This window comes from Tursiops truncatus, chromosome 11 (genome assembly GCF_011762595.2).
Source record: "Tursiops truncatus isolate mTurTru1 chromosome 11, mTurTru1.mat.Y, whole genome shotgun sequence".
Lineage (NCBI taxonomy): Eukaryota > Metazoa > Chordata > Mammalia > Artiodactyla > Delphinidae > Tursiops > Tursiops truncatus.
In genome coordinates this window covers 8,704,593-8,720,455 of record NC_047044.1, presented here as the reverse complement: position 1 = coordinate 8,720,455, position 15,863 = coordinate 8,704,593, and the positions used below count along the sequence as shown (strand labels likewise).

The following is a 15,863-nucleotide window of genomic DNA, read 5'->3' as shown; positions in this document are numbered from 1 at the left end:
AACCACTGTGCTCCAGGCAGGCCCTGGGGAGGGCACTGGGTCACACAGACGACTCAGCCCAGCGACTGCCCTCAGGGAATTTACTGCGAGCGGGAGGCTTGGAGAAGCTTCTAGAAGAAGGGAGTGACGTTATGGCGTCACACAATAATGACCTTCCCTCACGCAGGCCTGCGGGCCTCGTCGCCCTCCCGCCTGCCTCCGGCCGGAGCAGGGAAGCAGCACGGGATGGGCAGCGGGATAGCACCCCCTCCAGTCCCCTCCAGGCCCCGTCCCTCCCCACCCCCACACTAGGGGCTCCTACCGGAGGAGAAGTCCAGCCGCCGGGTTCCGGGCTTTTCCCTCCGCAACACAAGCCCCGCCTCCTCCAACCGGGCCAGAGCGCCCACGCCCGTTCCCACTTCCGCTTCCTCACTTCCGACCCCTCGCTGCCGGCCTTTCCCAGAGGCAAAGTCTGCCGCTCCCAGGGCTTCGGAGGAGAGGGATCTCGAGGGTTAAAATAAGCCCCGCTTGAGGGTATCCCGCGGCTTGAAGGCAAATGTCTTCATTTCATGATCTGTTGGGCTGTGGCACTGCCCTAATCCTTCATTCAAATAATAAATTTTACAATTTGTGTTATTAGTGTAATTTTAACTGACTGGAAACACCGTCCACAGCTGATTTTCATCTCAAAGGACAAAGAATGTAATCTCTAGTAGTAGATTACTAGAGATGAAAAGTGTGTGTGATGGGCAGTGACAGAGTGCCTCCGATGAGGGCCTCAGGTACCACTGATGGGTAGTCCTTGAAATATTCGACTGACCTTCCCTGGGCACCTACCATGTGTCAGGCACCCCCGAAAGCAGCAAGAACTCAGATAGGACAGAGTTCGATGCTGGGTGAGTTTCGAGGCTAGTGGAGGTGACAGGCACCATCCCAGAAGATTGCGACAAGATGTGTATAGCATAATGGGAGAAGAGAGAGCATCTAATTCTACCAAGGAGTATTTGAGGGCCGGTTTCAGAGAACAGTTTACATCTGAATTGAATCTTAAAGGATGACAGGAGTTCTCTAGATAGGCGAAGTAGAGGAAGCCATTAGAGGCAAAGGGCACATCATAAGTAACGGCTTGACAGCTGAGAGAGCCTATTATCTTGGTAAAACTACAAGCACTGTAGTTACCATGGCTGTCACAGACTATTAGTGAAACAGCACAGGGAGATGAAGTGCCAGAGGAAATTCAGATCATGAAGAACCTTGTCTGTACAACCAGGTGATTTTATCCAGTAGGCATTGAAAATGTAATCAAACCCATGTTTTAAAGAACCGTGGTGGCTGAGTGGAATACTGACTGGAATGGAAGGAAAGAGATTTAGAGAATAGGAAAATGCTTAGTAAATGAAAGTTACCTTTGTTTTTGGTTCCTACTGCTTCAATCATAATTATTATAATAACAGCCTGCATTATTGATACTGACATGTAGATAGGTAAGTGTAATACAAAATGATAGGAGATATGGGGCTTCCCTGGTGGTTCAGTGGTTGGGAGTCCGCCTGCCAATGCAGGGGACACGGGTTCGAACCCTGGTCTGGGAAGATCCCACATGCCGTGGAGCAACTAAGCCCGTGAGCCACAACTACTGAGCCTGCGTGCTGCAACTACTGAAACCTGCACACCTAGAGCCAGTGCCCAACAACAAGAGAAGCCACCGCAATGAGAAGCCCGTACACCACAACGAAGAGTAGCCCCCACTCGCCACAACTAGAGAAAGCCCGCGCACAGCAACGAAGGCCTAGCACAGCCAAAAATAAATAAATAAAATAAATATATTTTAAAAAGATAGGAGATATGAAAGAAGTTGGTACATTATAACCAACTTAGCTGGCTGTAATATAGAGTGGTGGGGGTAGGAGCCAGAGGGAAATTGAAAAGATGACCTGGAAATGGGTGGTTCAGGACCTTGAATGCCATGGTAAGGTGTTGGACTTATAAAGGAGTGAGGAATAAACCAGAAGTATTTTTTACCTAGAGTTATAGTTTATGAAGACTTTTTATATGCATATCTTATGTAAATTTCAAAGGAAGTCTGAAATGTAGGTGATATTATCCCATTTTACAGATAATAGTGCTAAGTTTGAGGCACATGCCATCATTCTACATTAGAGCCAGGCACTATTCTGAGCCATGAGAATATAAGGAAGTTATAATCTAATAGTCTAATAAACAGGAATACGTCAGTAAATGTGACAAATTACCATGATAAAGGCAAGTATAGATTGCTATGGGAGTCAAAAAGGAATTTGTCCAAACCACACAGTTAGGGAAGGCTTCCTGGAGGAAGTGAACCTGAGCAGCGTTTGCAGGAACAAATAGGTTATATGACTTCCCCAGTAATATTCAACTAGCAAGGATTTACCTGGAACTTGAACCCAGATCTCCTGCATGCAATCCTATGCTCTTTCCCCTATGCTGAGAACCAACCTTTGTCCTTGATGTTGAGGTTCATTGACCTTCTCAGTCACAGGTCTACCTGTTATATTTTGAGGTCAGAGACCCCAATTTTTTCTTTTTAAACCCATTCATTTTCTCCTTTTAGAACAAATCTCCCAGTGTGTTCAGAAAAATAGATTGGAAGCAGGAACAGAGGGATTGGAAATAGAATAGAAGTTTATAATAGTTCTGGCAATAAGCGATGAAAGCCGTAACCAAAGCAGAAGTCATGGGCCTGGTGCCATACTCCGCTCTGCTCATTCTTCTCTGACACGCGGACTTTTGCATATGACATTAAAGCATAGTATTTACTGGACTTGGCTCCAGATACATGTGGGAGTGAGGGAGAAGAAGGAGTCTACAGTGACTCTCAAGTTTCTGTTTCGTGTGAATGGTTGTCGCTAGTTCACCTAGATATGTACACGTTCTGAGGAACAGATTTGGCAGGAAAGATGTTGAATTCTGTTTTGGACATTTTGAATGCGAGGTGTCTGGGGGCGACCATGGGAAGATGCCCAGGAGACAGCTGAGTAGAAATAACTGGAATAAAGGAGAAGGTTCTGGGCTGGGCTCACAGACTTGAGAGTAGCCAGCATATAGGAGTTGATTGAAGGGTCAGATGGAAAAAAGAGAACAGAGCAAACTCGAAGACGGTGGTCCCCATGCAGGTGGAGAGGCCAGTAACAGTGACGGAGTGGATCAGGCAGGCTAATGGCTCACGTGCTACCAACCTATGGATTTAACTCCACTAGAGAAACATTGTGTAAAGACATTCTTCTTGTCTGCTTTCCTCCATTTGGGGGCACCATAATTTAGTTGCAATACTGTAGCATCCACCAAATACAGACATCATTTTACCACGATAACTTGGTGTGGGTTTGTTTTGTTTTTTTCCCCTGAACTCAGAGTTCTATAAAAGAGAACAAAGCTTTCTTCACTTGGTTTCCAGGACATCACTTCTTTTCATCTCCTTGGCAGTTTTCCTCTTATTTCTCTGACCTCTCGACTTTGGAGGAGTCGGCTCTCTGTCTGTATTCATTTCCGGGGTGTTTTTATCCAGTCTCATAGTTTTCAACACCCTTCCGTCTCTCAACAACAGTCAAGGTTTCATCGCCAGCCCTAACCTCTCTCGACCTCCAGACTCATATGTCTAACTCCCTTGTCGGCCCCACTGGCATGTCTCATAGACATCTCAAATTTAATATGTCCGAAATCTAACTCCTGATCTGGAATTCAGACCTGCTACCCCACAGTCACTCCTGTGTCAGGAAATGACACATCCTTGCTGCTAGTTTCTCGGGCCACGAACCTTGGGGTCACCGCTGACGTATCTCTTTGTCTCTCACACTGCACATCGTGTCCGTGAGTGCACCTGTGCCACAGGGTGGCTACCAAGTCTGGGTTACATGTGCTCCACAGATAATAAACGGTTTATCAATGCCACATTTCTAATACACATAAAATAATAATAATATCTATGGCTCCAGACTTTATGGTCACCCTGTATATTCAGAATTCAATCACTCTCCAACATCTGTCCTAAGTCACTGTCATCTCTTGCCAGGATCGTTGCAGTAGCCTCCCACCTGCTCTCTCTGCTTTTTCTCTTGCTTTCTTACTGTACAATCTATTATCAACACAGTGATCAGCATGAGACTTGAAAAACTTAAAACACAAGTCAGATCATATTATTCTCTAGTTCAAAATCTTCCATTGGCTCTCATCTCACTCAAGAATAAAATCCAAAGACCTTGCAACAGCCAGTGAGGCCCTACGTGTTTCGGCCCCTGCTCCCTCTCTGACGTCCATCTCGACTCCTCGCCACCTCACTCACTGCATCAAGCTTGCTTCCACCTTCAGGCTTTGCCCCTGCGAGTCTCAATACCTACAAAAGCTGTTTCCCCAAAGAACCATCAGGCCGGATCCCTCACTTTGTTCTGGACTTTGCTCAAATATCCTTTGATCCCCTAATGAAATCACAACCCCTGCTTCAGTCACACTGTCTATGACTCTTGCTCCATTTTATAATTCTCTGCGGCAGTGCAGCCATCTGATGTATGTATTATTCCTTCCTCTACCAGAATGTGAAATCCAGGAGGTCAGGGACTATGTTTTGTTCACTGATACATTCCCAGTACCTGGAACAGGCCTAACGAGGAGTAGGTGTTCAAACAGTATCTATTGAATGAATAAAAAGAGAATGTCTGAATCCATACTATTAGATGAAAAGTACACATTTTACCACATTTTACTTAAATTAAACATAATTATAAATAAGAAGTTCTGATAGTAACAATGACCTGTCAAAAGGAATTGCTGGAAAATTTTAAACAAGTATGGTTTTAAATGAAAATTTCTCCATGGTGGATAAGTCCAGATTTCATATATGTCTTAATCCTCCTGATTTTGCTTATATTTTTATGAGCGTCCTGTGATGGTGAGGACTGAGTTGCTGGCATCTTACATGAGGGTTTTTATTCTCAGTTTCTGCCTTTGCACCAGTTCAGTTACAGAGCTGCTATGAAATTAACCACTAAAGGGGCCTTGCTTCCCCCCCAATATGCTCTGTAACATGTCTGCAGATCATTACTACCAAAATAACTTCTCTGTGAGATCTTCCTGTTCTGCCGTCGGCGCCATACTTGGAGGGGAAAGGGTTGTATTCTGCTCCCTGGGGGCATTGCCCTGTGGGAAAGCAGCTTCCCCGCTGGTGCTCAGAACACCACGGCACTTCCTGTACAGCCCTAGTCAACAGTCCCCTTCCTTCCCACTTCAAAGCCACTGGCTCGGGATAAGGACTGTGGCCAGAGGATTTCAGTGTTTGAAAACTAGCGATGGAGCTGTCGGGTGATCCCACCAAGAAGGCCCTTAGAATCTGGAGACTGAAGAACACTGAGGCCAACATGGAGATGCTGTTTTAAAATCGTTGTTATCTTGAAAAGTCTGTCTTTATAACATGTGGAAGTAGTGGGGACCCTATTCAGATGCAATTTGGATTTAAGAACATTTGACAAACTTGCATTAATAAAAAGAAAGTTCTTTATTACAGACGTAAGAGGAGCAAATTCCTTCCTTTAAGTCATTTGACCAATCATTTACTGAGAACCCACTATGACCAAGTACTCTAGTGACTCCACACCAGATTCTTTTCTATTTCAATAAAAATGTTGAGTGATCATAACCAAGGAGAAATTCCCCCCCAGAAAAGGAAATCTTGAGCAAGGTTTAGGTATAAAGGGGCAAAGAGATAGAAAAGGATACCATTTCACAATGGAGAATAAGTTTAAATCAGAGACTCCCAAGTTGTCTTATCTGATACCATCCTTCTTAGCCTTTAAGGGATTCACACTGGGAACATCTTGTCAGCCAGTACTTCCCTCTTTATCTTGGGTCTGTTCACCCAACGCTGAACGGTGCCACTTAGCACGTAGCAATGTCTCTAATTTTGTGCAAAATATGCAACGTTGGCAATCCGTTTTCTAACAAGGGCAAAGACAGAGGAAGAGGCCTTCGCAAGTTGCACTTGGTATGGGAGGAAGGAGCTTAAAGAAGAGAGCTGGCTATAAATTTGAAGGTAAGAGCTAAGGACGTTGAAGGTGACAAAAACGTTAGGTCGTGAAAAATCTTCAAATCCCAGAAATATTTTAGTCCAACCTACTCAGGAGAAAATGAAATCCCCCAAATCTAAGTAACAAGCCCCAGCTCACACCTGACTATGGCAAAGCTGGGGTTAGGACTCGTCCTGGCGTAAGTTTTTCTTCTGTCTTTTCTTAAGGGTAATATTATGGGCTGAGTTCACTAAGAAAGCATTTTCTTTTTTCTGGGATTTTAACATTGAGAGTGATCCGGGATGGTATTAACAACGTTCCACTAAGAAGTCCTAATGTTCCTCTGGATGCTTGGATAGACTCAGAAAATGCATTTTCCTTAAGACCAGCAGCATCTTGCTGACGGACCATCTCTAGGATTAGAAATTTTCTTATGTGAACATAATCGTTCGGGGCGAACTTGTTAAAACTGAAACCAAGCATAAGGAAGCAAAAGTGTTTCAGTGAACCTCCTGCGTTTTAGTTCTACTCCAGCAGCAAGAAGACAAAACCACATAACCTAAGGCTCACGCCCAACTCTCTGGAGCCCTGTATCTGCTAGTTCCTGTGTGGTTTGCACACAGACTGCAGGGCCAGCTGGGGGTGGTTTGAGGGAGGGAAGAAGAAGCCGGGGAGGAGGAGGCACTCAATGGATCTGCGAGCCTGTGCCCTGGGTTAGTGTGGTACTTGGAAGACAGCACAAGGTGGACCTGTACTCTGAAATGCAGACATTTTGATGTTGGAATTCATCTTCTTTGTTGCAAGAAAGGATTCTAATAACTCGGTGTCAAAGGCATAGACTCAACCTCTTCTCTTCTGAAAGGTATGTCATTATACACCATCAGTCCACGCGCTCTAGAGATCTTGGATAGTTTTATTATTTGCACAATGTTCTCTAGGAGTCAATCTAATTAAATGAATCCCATGGGCTCTGTAAATATTGGTTTTAATTTTCGGTTCATCACCAAAGGTCTCTACATCTTTTTCTGTAGCAGTGTTTGTGGTGATAGGATTCGACTTCTAGTGAATGAACTAGACTGCTCCTTACCCAGCCCGTTACACAAAAAGCCTCCACTAATTGGCTTCTGAGCCATCTCAGGAAAAGACTTTGGATCCTGGGATTACAGAGGTGAAATTCCACTTCACCAGTGTCAGCATTTATTCCAAATTGGGTTGGGGGGGCGGGGGGCGGGAGGCGGCAGGTGAAAGGTGGAGCAGCAATGAATGAATACCAGTACTGCGTGGTCAGGATTTCTCTTGGGGCTTGCATTTCTACTTCTGTTAGTATTTATGGTGCCTTTACAAAGCACACCAGTTTGGGTTCCTTTACAAAAGGAAAACTACGTTGAAATAGGTTTTGAGAGAGTGTTGTCTGTCTTTGTCTCTTTATTAACAGTTAACACTGTGTCCCTAAGACGGTCTCCAGTTCAGGCACTGAGCCTGAACACAACTCTCTGACACTCTCTGCCCCACCCGCCCTCAAACCTGAGGATGGAATACACACACCAAAGTTTGAGCCAACTTAAAACTATCATTTTTACATACTTGGAATTGTTAATAAAGTATATGTAACTTCATCTGCACATTACTGAAAATATACACCCCCAGAGGAATTAAGAGGTGGGAAAATGTTTAGGATCTAAAACTCCAATAGGAAAGATTACATGTGCTCATGTCCTGTCATCTGAGGGTGGGAAACCTCAGGGTGAAAAACCTTTCATCCTCTACAACTACATTTATCATAGACTTACTTGTTCTTTAGTGGGTCCTCTTTCTTTTTTTTTTTTCCTTGCTTTTGGTTTCTGAAAGAACATTCAGTATACGTGTACCCTGCTTTAACAACCCAGGATTGTTTATAAAACTTCACATTTTTAAAATAATTTTAAAGGGATCCTCTTTACAAAAGGATCCATTATTAAATAAAGGGCACTGTGTAAATTGAGAACCATCTAAGTGTATTTAAATTTCAAGTTTTAAAAATTGATTTGCGCCCTTTTGGAGAAATTTAGGGATTTTTCTGGTAAAGGGAGACAGCCCTATATCATTGAATAAAACTATCTTTTTAGATTGAACTTGGAGTGTCTCCCATGTAGTAAACTGTAATCTGATTCTCCCTACATTGTAATAGATTTCATCTTTTTAAAATGACTTTACGGAAGCAGAGGGGAAGGAGGTGATCGATTTGTTCAAAATGAAGAAGTATTTCCATTGCTAATATAATATCCTTTTGAATATCTTCTATATCTTGGGCCCTGATGAAAATCCCTTATCTTTTTTTAACATTTCAATTGTTCTACGTCTATTTCATAGGGATATTGTAAGAATAAATGAGTTAACATAGATATGAAATGGCTTAGGAAAAAGGTGCTGTGAAAATACAGGGTAATATCAGTATCAGTTATCTCTTTGAACCTTGATCATTTTCTTCCCACTTCTTATATGAACTATATCTCACTTACTGCCTGAAGCCGTCTCTTTCAGAGCCCTTGCCTTCCGGAGGGGCTGAAAATGGCCTAGTTCCCACATACTTATTGATTCTCAGAGAACAACACCTGCGGGTATTGGCGATCTGTAGGGCTCACGCCTGCACTCTAGCAGAACTTGCTTCTTTTCCTGGCTCAAGAAAAGTCTACAATTGTTCAAAAATGTGTCATTAAGCGTGATTCCATCAGGATTTCTTAAACAAGCAAGAGTTGCTGCTGGATTAGTCCTAGGGACAGGCTTCATTTTTGTGCCCTCATAAAACAAACTCAAAACTTGGTCAAGAATCTTTAGGACCTAAGCTATTTGAATCAAAGGATGGGGTTGACTGACCCCCATTTGTCCATCTCAAGTACTTGCCCACCATATCTCGATTTGTAAAGGAACAACACAGCCCTCTGTGTGTGTGTGTGTGCATGTCTTTTTTTTTTTTTTTGCCTCTTTACAATTCTTAGGAAAATATAGCCTCATTTAACAAATGAACATTTATTAACACTTATTGTGCATTTACTATGTGTCAGGCCTTGTGCTAGGCACTGACTTCTCTTCAACAATGTTAATATTATTGGTTTCAATAAGCTTGAGCCAATAGGAATTCAGTAAATAATTTTTTAAAAAAAAACAGGTTTTTTAAAAAATATGCATTCACAGCAAACATTTTGGAGAATTAAAAGAAACTATTACTAAGTACGTGAAGATTAAAGTCTTACATGCCCTCCAAAGAAGATATAAGACATACATCTTACGAAGAAAGTGAGTAACATGTCCAAACATAAAGAAAAGATGAAATATTTGTACAGTGAATACCTCTATACTTACCTCCTAGTTTCAACGATTGCTAACTTTTCGGCATATTTGTTCTATCTATATGTATTTCTTTCTGAACTATTTGTAAGTTACAGACAAAATGATACTTCACCCCTAAATAATTCAGTAAACATCTAAGAATAAGAACATTCTCCTACATAACCACAATGCAATCATTATACCTAAGAAGATGAACAGTAATTCATTAATATCATCTAATATCTAGACCATATCTAACCTTAACCATTATCCCCCAAATATTGTCCATAAAACTAGGACCTAATTTTTAAAAGAAACATACATTTTTGCATTACCGTTTTATGTCTTTTTATTCAACATTGGATATTTTTGAAAAGGTTAGGCATTATCTTGTAGAATGTCCTGCATCCTGGATTTGTTGTTGTCTCATGGTGTCATTTAATTTGTTCTTCTATCCCCTGTATTTCCCTGTAAACTCCAAGTTAGAACTGAAGCACTGATTAGATTTCAAATGAACGTATTTTACAGGTGCTCCATATTGCATCTCATCAGGAGACACTTAGTGCCAGATTGTCCCTCTATTTGTGACACTCAGTTTGATTGTGGCTCAAGGTCGTCATCTCACTCCAGGGATCCCTTTGCAATTAACAAGTGATCGGACAGGATCACACTTAGGCATTGTGGTAATATCCTACCTCCTAACAAACCTCACTCACTAGCTTTAGTGAGTCTTTAGAATCCTTGCCTAACTCAACTATTCCATTGGAGGTCATATACATTTTAGTACAGTTTGAAGAAGGGTTAGACATACACATTCATCATTACCCGCAGCAACAGCAGATATTTATTGAGTGTTTAAGTTCAGGTGATAACAAGGATGATGATGATGTTGATGATAGTGATGATGTTGATGTTGATGATGATGATAGTAATAAGTAACATTTACTGAGTGCTGCTGTGGAGCCAGATGGTCTAGGTTTGAGGCCAATCCTTCCGTTACTAACTCGGCCAATAGGGACAAGTTACTTAGTCTTTCTGTGCCTTAGTTTCTTAAGCTATAAAATGAGAGTGATATTGGTACCTATCTCATCATATTGTGTTGAAGATTAAATAATTTATACACGTATAGGTTTTTGTTTTTTGTTTTATTTTATTGGAGTATAGTTGATTTACACTGTTGTGTTAGTTTCAGTTGTACAGCAAAGTGATTCAGTTATACATATTCATATATTCTTTGTTTTTCAAATTCTTTTCCCATATAGTTATTACAGAATATTAAGTAGAGTTTCCTGTGCTGTACATTAGGTCCTTGTTGGTTATCTATTTTATATATAATAGAGTGTGTATCTTAATCTCAAACTCCTAATTTATTCCTCCCCCCCGGCCATGTTTCCCCTTGGGTAACCGTAAGTTTGTTTTTGAAATTTGCGAGTCTGTTTCTGTTTTGTAAATAAGTTCCTTTGCATCATTTTTTAAAATTAGGTTCCACATATGAGTGATATCATATGATATTTGTCTTTCTCTGTTATACATAAATTTTCTAAAACAGTGTCTGTTATTATTATTTGCCAAGCACTTTACAGGTATTAACTCATTTGCTTCTCCTAACGGCACAATGAAACAAGGGCTAATATCACCCTTCTTTTGTAAGTGAGGAAATTGAGGTACAGAGAGGTTAAGTAACTTGCACAAGGTCACTTAACTTGTATGTGGTAGAGCCTGGATTTGAACCCAGGCGGTCTGATTCCAGAGCATTCTCTTGAAGAGTCCTGGCACATGGATGGGAAGGAACACAATTGGAACTGAAAGAAAATCAGTTATAGCCTCCCACCCCCACCCCATCCTATCACCACCCAAGTTTTAAGTTATTTTAAGTTACTGAAAATCTGGAAGCGTTGCTACGAAAATGTATTTTAGGTTTGGTTCATCTGATAATAGCACTCTATTAAGCACAGATGAGTAGGCTTATAGCACTTCTATAGCTCAAGGCTATGTATAAGAAACTTTAAACATCAGAGATAATGCTAGGATTGAAAAATATAAAACTATAAAGGAAGAGGAAGGAAAAAAAACTGAAAGGAATAATACAAGAGGGGAGTTATGAGATCTCAGAGCCTTGGGGCAGAAGGTGATATTTTGATATAGTCAAGGGGGAAAAAAAACCCTCTTATTTTTCACATTACTGTACTGTGTAAGATTTTACCACTAAAACACAAGTGTATAGCCATTGTCAGATTTATAAAAGACCACACTGGATTTCTTTATGGGACGATGGATGAGTCTTGTTAGTAGGTAACGTTCCTGGTTGGTTATCTCACTCACTCAGATATTCCGTAAGTCAGTCTATGGCTTTGGAAACACATAACTGTACACAGAAAAGGCCTCACAAACCAGGTGTTGGTCCCTACCCCTTCATTAGCATTAAAAAATGGTTCCAGTGTTGTCTTATTCACTCTTTCTATTGCCGTTACAGAAAGTTCTCAAGTATAATTTTCTAAAGAGAACTAAAAATAAGTGAGAAAAGAAGTCCAACATTAATAATGTTTTTATGCATTTCCAACATAGTCATTGCTAAATTGGTTCTGCCTTTTTATGTTTTTTAATGAAAAGCAGGCTAATTGATCAACTGGTCATGAATAATACTTTTTCATTTGTTTTTCTCCACACCTCTCAGCCTTCCAGAACCACGAGCTTAATGTAGCAGCCGCCAAATGGTTTATGATTGGTGTCTATTGTCCAGTGCTTTATGGGAAAATACTGGAAACAAACTGCTGGAAACTCAGTAGGAACTCAGTAAATAATAAGTAGATACTTCTCTTGTTAAATATGATTTTTAAAGAAAAGTCTTTAAATAAGTAGGAAATATTACTAAGGAAGTACACTAGTAGAAAAAAACCTGGTTGATTTATAATTTGAATTTTCATCATCATTTTATAAGCGATGGATTTTTAGCAGTTTACAGAGCGAAGTGTGAGGTCAGATTAGCTCCCCTCCCCCAAACGGATTTATATTCTAAAAATGTGAATTGTTGAATTCATAAAGCCAGCAGGAAGATCCCAGCCATACATTAAATCATATTTTAATACATTATATCAACCTTTTAGGTTGATCATACATGTGTTGATATCCATAGCACAGGGGTTCTTACTGGCGGTGGTGAAGCTAGAGGTGAACAGTCGTTTCAGAGACACATTTAGGAAGCTGATGAAAGCTACAGAAACTCTCCGCAGGGGTAAAAAATACGCCTAGCGTTCATCCACACACACCTTTACACAGAATTTCCAGTGGACTATCTCCTTCCTCCCCCTCCAAGAGTCCATCCATATATTCTCAGAAGGAAAAACAGCCTTTATCTGAAGAGTTTTTTTTTTTTTTACCCTCAGCCTTATAAAGCTTTAAAAAGCGTTTTCACACATTATCTCATTTGATCTGCCTGTGATCTTTGAGGCAGACAGACCACATATTTTGCCTCTCATGTTGCAGAGTGGGAAAAGCAAAGCTCGCGAGTTTAAGTGACTTGCTAAAGGTAATTTTGCTAACGTCTGCCAAGACTTAGTACCTAGGCTGTGAAATTGTAGCCCAGGGCTCCTTCTACTACTCTGGTCTGGGCACAGCATTCTGGAGGCACAGGAACCCTTGATGGGGGTTCTGGAAATCTGAATTCTGGCTCTACTGGAAACTACCTGCGTGACCTTGAACATGACACTGTAGCCTCTCTGGGCCTCAGTTTCCTTCTCAGTCGAGTGAGAGGTTAGATCACACGTTCTCAGAAGCCCCTTCCATTCTCTGTTGCAAACTTCCTAATCCCCCCCACCCCCCGCAGTCTGAGCAGAGGGAAATGACTTTTCTCTGCGATAGATGGCAAGACCTTTCACCCTGCCCTGTAGGTCATTAGAGCTGGCGTCCAGTTTAGATGGGTTCCTTTTCAACGTCCAGATCCTGCTAGAAACTGTCAACATGGACAGTGCTTTTGTGGGCTGCTGGTGTGTCGTTCTGCTGGTTGCCTCATTTTCCTGCAGGGCTGGCTCACAGCAATTTTGCTCTAACTCTGTGCTCTGCATCCGACAGACGTGCCATGATATTTTATGATTCTTCTTGGGTAGTTCAGAATATAATATGGAAATAAAGAATGCTGATGGACTTATTTGGGGCTGATTAGACCTTATCCTTCTAAAACCGTTATTTCTCTTGAAGGACGCAAATCTTCCACCTGATTTTTCGTCATTAGCAGTTATTTCCTTTAATGTCCTTGAAAGGTGCTTGGAAATCGGAGAGTCGTGAGAGAGCCAACAGCACCGAACACAGACGCCCTGAGACAAGAAAGGACATGACCAAGCCCTTTCCTTTGGGGGTATTTGTAGAATCTTTGGGTCAGTATAATTAGGACAATTTTGTATGTTAGCCTCTGTTTCAGTTTTATAAAAAGCGTCTGCAGTGCATGTTGCCAAGTATACAAAATCCATGATATAACCCCAGTTTAATTTGGGGTCTCTCCAGGAAGATAAAACAAGCAGAAAATTCTCATGCTCCGTATGTCAGTAAACCAAGGTTTTATAATATCAGTTGTCAAACGGTGGAAACTTAGAACTAAAGGTGTTCTACGCGTCACAGGAGCCACCCTGCTGCTGGCCGTTTGAATCATCCGAGCCAAGCGCTATGAGCACAGACAGGTTAGCTACCTCAGTAACCAGGAAGGTGTCGGTCTCTATTTATGATTAACAGCCGAGGATAGAAAATTGGGGGCCCTGTCTTTTTGCTCGCTGTATCCTCTAACTGAACGTTAGGCTGGCGAGTGGAGTTCTCTCACCTTCTTGAAGAGAAGTGTATAATTTGCTCTGCACCGTGTCAGGTCATTGGATTTTAGGAGGTAATACTGTCCAGTGATGAGAGTGACAGAGCATGAACTTAGCTCCTGTGTTCTGGGTTCTATTCTCAGCTTCGTGGATGACTCAGAGCGCCCCGTCCATGCCTCTGTCCTTGAGTGAAACGATACCATTCTTTAACCCACTACACAGGAGACTTAAGAAGAGTCGTGCATTGCTACCCCCAAAGCATGTTTATTATATCTTTGACATCACATAAATGTGCAATCTCTCGTTTTTAAAATGCATAACATGGTGCTTTCTCATTTAAACTCATTTGTGGAATTTCTATTTCTTCGACCAATATTGTTAAATAGACGACTCATTCATTTTACAAACCAGATACTGTGTGATGCTGTGGCTTGACACTAGGTACCCTGTAAATATCCAGGTAAACAAAGAAAGAGGAAGTGTGAAGTCAGATACTCTCCTAGCTGGAGAGTAATTCCCAAGACCTGACACAAGGAAGATGGGGCTCTTAAATAGTGGCATGGACACACAACTTTGATTTTAACATGCAAGATGTAGTGGAAAGTAAGATTTACTACACAGCCAACTTTGTCAGCTTATATTACTCCATAAAGTGAAGGGTCAATTAGGTGTTCTTATCATCAAGAGAGCATGCTGTAATGCTCTGTCATGTAGACACTATAAAAAAAATTACCTGTCTGGTGACTCTAATTCATCTTTTGGCTACTGTCAGCAGACATCCCTTCAGTCCCTAATTCACAGTACCCAGAGGTACTGAGAACATTTAGGGTAATAAAAACAAAAAGAAAACAGGGTCCTTTTCCCTAAGGAGCTAACACACTCTTAGGGAAACTAGGACAAACAAAAGCAAACACTACCGCAGGGCAAACACCCAGGAGATAGGGTAAGTGGCCCAAAGCCGGGCTTTGTAGGGAAGGCTTCCTGAAGGAGGTGCGTCTGCAGGCAGATAGAGATGGCTCGGCAAAGAGGCATAAAGTTATCCACAAATTTGCATACTTCAAGGATATCATAGGAGGAGTAGAGTCTTCTTTGCTGAAGATCTGTTTGTTTTGCAAGTGGCAAGGAGTAGAGAAGGCTCTTGTGAATTTGTTTCCTTGGGGATCCAGACATTAAACTTGTGCCACTGGAAACTGTACCTCAAGCTCTTTTCCCAGATAACCTGTTTTTCCTTCACTTCTTATCATGTCCTCCTAAGTCTTCTTTTTCAAGCATAAATATCCTTTGTTCTTTTAACTCTTCCTCCTATAATGTGGTTTTACACGCTCTCATCATCTTAAGTGTTCACCTCCAATGCACTCCAACATAAGGCCCCTCCTAAACCATGGTGCTCAGAATGGGACAGAGCTCTCCAGGAGTGGTCTGACCAATGCGGAATCCCATGGGGTAGTTGCCTCCCTTGATCTATACCCTATATTTCTATTAATATGGCCCGAGATTGCATTAGCCTTTTTGGCACTCATGTCAGTCACACTGCTGACTAGGAACATACTGAAATTGTGGTCAACTCATACCCATGAGTTCCCATGCACTACTCTTAAGCCAGTTCATCTTTATTCTGTGCTTACATTATTGATTTTCTTTAAAAAAAAAAAAGAAAGAAAGAAAGAAAGAAAGAAAAGAAAACGCAGAGTTTTAAATGTAGAGACATTTAGCTCTATTACACTTGATCAAATTGATAACAGCCCATCAA

The 15,863-nt window shown here is 41.4% G+C and overlaps 1 protein-coding gene across 3 annotated transcripts in view; it reads left to right on the top strand.

Moving 5' to 3' along the window:
* Window positions 1-6,681: 6,681 nt before the first annotated feature.
* The window catches only part of GRAP2 (GRB2 related adaptor protein 2), a 62,874-nt gene continuing 53,692 nt past the window's right edge, over window positions 6,682-15,863 (top strand). The window contains exon 1 of one of the 3 annotated variants that reach the window (XM_033866006.2): window positions 6,682-6,876. The gene's annotated coding sequence lies outside the window, so the exon portion shown is untranslated. The remainder of the gene's footprint in view (window positions 6,877-15,863) is intronic. The other 2 variants (XM_033866004.2, XM_033866005.2) reach the window with 2 other exon arrangements.